The 4,102-nt window shown below is 48.8% G+C and overlaps 1 protein-coding gene across 2 annotated transcripts in view; it reads left to right on the top strand.

The window, feature by feature from the left end:
* The first annotated feature begins 234 nt into the window (after positions 1-234).
* Positions 235-4,102, top strand: part of LOC143290768 (uncharacterized) — an 11,803-nt gene continuing 7,935 nt past the window's right edge. For both annotated transcript variants that reach the window (XM_076600279.1, XM_076600280.1), the window contains exon 1: positions 235-459. The gene's annotated coding sequence lies outside the window, so the exon portion shown is untranslated. The remainder of the gene's footprint in view (positions 460-4,102) is intronic.

Here is a 4,102-nt window from a genome sequence, read left to right on the forward strand (position 1 = left end):
CCCCGTCTCCCTGTCTGTCTGTCTCTGGTTATTCCAGAAAACCGCGGGTGTTTAAAAGACACTGTTTGCGCGGGGGGAGGGAAAAAGGGGGTGAGGGGTGGGGGTTGGGGGGGCGGGGGGGGCACGTTTGAAGTGCGTAAATCATTGACCCCAATCCCCCCCACTAATAATACAGAAATGACGTCAACGTCACAGTCCTCTGAAAGGCGTGGTGTGTCTGTTGATCTCATTTTGAGTGGGTGTCACTTCGGCTCTCTCTCTCTCTCTGTGGTTTGATCTCACAGAATAAATCGAACTGCGTACTGGATAGATCGACAAGCGAGGTGTGTTTTGTGTATGTTGATTCGTCTCTTTATCATTTATTGATTCGTTGAACGTCTTGTGCTGTTCATTCAGTCTTACCAGTGAGACCTCGGTACGACGCCTCCAGGAACTGCTCACTATTTCGTTTTGCATAAGGTATGTGGCACAGGGATTAAATCACCCAACTTTGTTCTCCATTTTTGATATCACTTTTTGTTTAGTTGTTTTAAGTCGTCGTCATCTTTGTTATTGTTGTTGTTTGTCACCAAGTCACTGGATGTATGGGAGCGGCCTGCCCAGCATCCAAAGCCTGCTGGACAGGACACGTTGTTCGCATGACAGTAGGATCCCGAAGATGCTTTTGTATGGCCAGCTGAAGGAAGGCCACCGCGAACTTGGAAGACCTTGCAAGCGCTTCAAGGACACCTTGAAGACAAACCTCAAAGCCTGTGACATAGACATCGCTACCTGGGAAACTGATGCCCATGACCGCTCTCGCTGGAGGATGCTGTGCTCTAGTGGCATAAAGACGTTTGAAAACAAGAGAACGCTGGCTATTAAGGAGAAGCGTGAGCGAAGGAAGCAGGGCTCAACTTCTGGAGACGTTTTGCCTTGCAACACCTGTGGGAAGTGCTGCGCATCCAGAATCGGCCTCTTCTCCCATAAGAGGACACACACTGACAGATAAGTCTGCCTGCCTACTCATCCGTCGGTCCGACGGGAGACTCCATCATCACTGGATGTATGTGAGGGTGCTTGCTCGTTCGTTCACATGGCATTGCGATTGCTTTTATCGAGAAAATGGATGTGCTGTTTTTAATAAATGATCGCCCCCTCCTCCTCCTCCTTGAAACTTCTGCTTAATATGGAAATTAAATTGACGCAAACTGTAACATTCTGTCATGTAATATGACATCGATCTCAATATATTAAAGATAATATTTTCACTGACAGGGGGATCTAGAGGTGGATGGTATCGATAGTTTGTGTACTATAACATGTCACTGAAAGGAAGATATAGAGGTGTATGGTATCGATAGTTTGTGTACTATAACATACCCATGTATGAGAAGTCTGGGTCCGGCAGAATCTGCGGAAGAAACCTATCGGTTCAACGGAGAGGAAGGCGGTTACAGCAACACACTGTGGAGTGCAGAGAGCAAGATGAGACACCGAAAGGATATCTTGGTCATCCACTGCATCCGTGCTCATCCTCCAGTCGTCTCGACTTAGTCTTGCCACTGGAAATTGGTGGACCCGGACGAGAGAGTGAGGTTGACGTTGCGCAACTCCTCTTCACTTTAAACAAACTCATCGCGCAAGTCATCAGTCATCCAAAATGACCTTTCATCCTTCATCATTTCATCACCCCCAAGTCCTGTGGCGACAGGCGAGCGACGAAACGACAGGTGTGGGTACACTGGCAGTCGCAGCCGCAGACCTGCACGCAGGCGGCTCAGGCCATAGGGTCGTTCTTCGTCGACAGGAGCAGCGATGGAGCTCGGCAGCCGTCTGAGCGTCTGAGCAGCCCTCTTTAGGAATGCACTGCTCACCTCCCTGGCATGAGGAAGGGGCTAGAAAAGGTGCCCTAAAAATTGCCTGCTCCATATCACCCTGGCCAGCATACCGCGGCTGGCGGGGACCCTACATCAGCGGTCGAAACAAAGAGAAAGAAAAGAAAAAAACAAGGATCGTTCCTCTCACCATTGGTGCTTGGAACATAAGGACTCTCCTGGACAGAGATAACGCGGACAGACCCCAAAGGAGAACAGCACTAGTTGCATCCGAACTCGCCAGATACAACATCGACATCGCAGCCTTGAGTGAGACTCGGCTTGCAGGCGAAGGCGAGCTCTGTGAACAGGGATCTGGTTACACCTTCTTCTGGAGTGGACGAGGAAGCGAAGAGCGACGTGAGGCTGGCATTGGTTTTGCAGTAAAAACAGCACTTGTCAGCAAGCTAGCTGGAATCCCAAAGGGAGTCAACGATAGGCTTATGACCATGAAACTCCCACTGGCATCTGGCCAGAAGCACCTCACCATTGTCAGTGCCTACGCCCCAACCATGACCAACCCGGATGAAGTGAAGGCGAAGTTCTACGAGGACCTTCACTCTGTCATTGCTGCCATCCCTAAAGCAGACAAGCTCATCATTCTTGGGGACTTCAATGCTAGAGTTGGCTCTGACTACATCTCCTGGGATGGAGTGATTGGAAAGCACGGTGTGGGCCACTGCAACCCAAATGGATTGCTTTTGCTTCAGACCTGTGCAGAGCACGAACTGCTGATAACCAACACAGTTTTCTGCCTGCACACGGGGTGGACCAGGATAGCACCCTCGCCTCAAAGCCATTGCCTTGCTCGTGGATTATGTCTGTCAGGAAAAAGGGATGACAGGCAAGATTACCGGTTTGTAAAAAGACCATGTTGGGAGAGGGAGTGGTGGACAGGACCATCCCTGTAGCCCCCCCTCCGAACAAATTCGAACTTCACCCATGTGCGCCCGCAAGGCCAAACTCCAAAGCCTCCATATCGAAGCTAAATAACAAAATTCACCATTTAAATCAGTGCCTTGTGGACCCTCGGGAAAGGATGGCTTTCAACCCTGTGCCTGAGTGTGTCTAGTGTTGGGGTTGCTTGGGGAGACCCGTTGAGGCTTAGTACAGTTTCAGGGTCATTTCCGTGGGACACTGCAGTGCGTCAGACTTTTGATGGATCACTGTGTTCATTCAAGCTCTCTTCTCATGACTCTCCGTCTGCATCAGCCCACCGACAACCCAAAGACCACATCAAAAAAGGACATACAACACACCACACGACGTTCACAAAAATCAGATGCTGGTAAGGGGGTGTCGAAATGATGAGATACCACGAAATGCTGAACATAGAACATTATAGATTCTCTCTGTGCCTTACAAACAACAAGCCAACCACACCCAGACATCCCCCTCTTTTCTTCAGTGGTAATACACACTCTTGCTCTCTGAAATACAACATTCTCAAAAACCCATACTATCTCTTCACTGTCTTCCAAACGCCCTTCTCTACATGAAACCATACGACCCATCTCTCCCCTCTCTCCCCACCATCGAAGCCTGACATCCACCAACTCTTCCCTTGACCCCAGATAGCAATCCTCTCTCTCTCCCATTGCCAAAAGTCCCTCTCGTACTCTCATCACACACACACAAGGAGGAACACTCCTGTTCTGTCTGGCTTCCAACAGCTGTTATCTCCTTCTTGTCGGAAACAGAAAACATCCCGCGGTTTTCAAAAGAGCATCTTTTGCCTGGTAGCGGAGGGAAACGGGGCGTGATGGGGGGGTTTCACTTGTGAATGCAGCAAATATTGCCAATCCTCACTATAATACAGACATTGACGCAAGTCATATGCCTGAAAGCAATGTGTCGTGATCTCGATTAGAGTGGGTATCACTGTCAGGCTCTCTTTCTCATAGGTTTGATCTGCAAATAAAAACTGTAGGAAAGTCAAAGCATGATTGTTTAGTTATGTCGACCTCTCTATCTTTGATACGTTGTAGAGCTTGTGGCTGTGGAATTCAGCTCCAGTAGATGACCTCGGAATTTTTTTCCAGGACTGCTCAATTCGTTTTGCATGCAGGTAGTAGGACAATGGTTAATACATTTGCTCCTTTTGTGTACAATTTTGTTAAGAGGCTGTGTTTTCAACGCTTTCATCATTTGTTATTGTTTTGTTATGTTCACAGATGGCATGTATGGGATCGGCCTGCCCAGCATCGCAACCCTGTCTGGACAGGCACGTTCAGCATAAACAAGTA

The sequence above is a fragment of the Babylonia areolata genome, chromosome 16 (assembly GCF_041734735.1).
Source record: "Babylonia areolata isolate BAREFJ2019XMU chromosome 16, ASM4173473v1, whole genome shotgun sequence".
In the NCBI taxonomy this organism is placed as follows: Eukaryota; Metazoa; Mollusca; class Gastropoda; order Neogastropoda; family Buccinidae; genus Babylonia; species Babylonia areolata.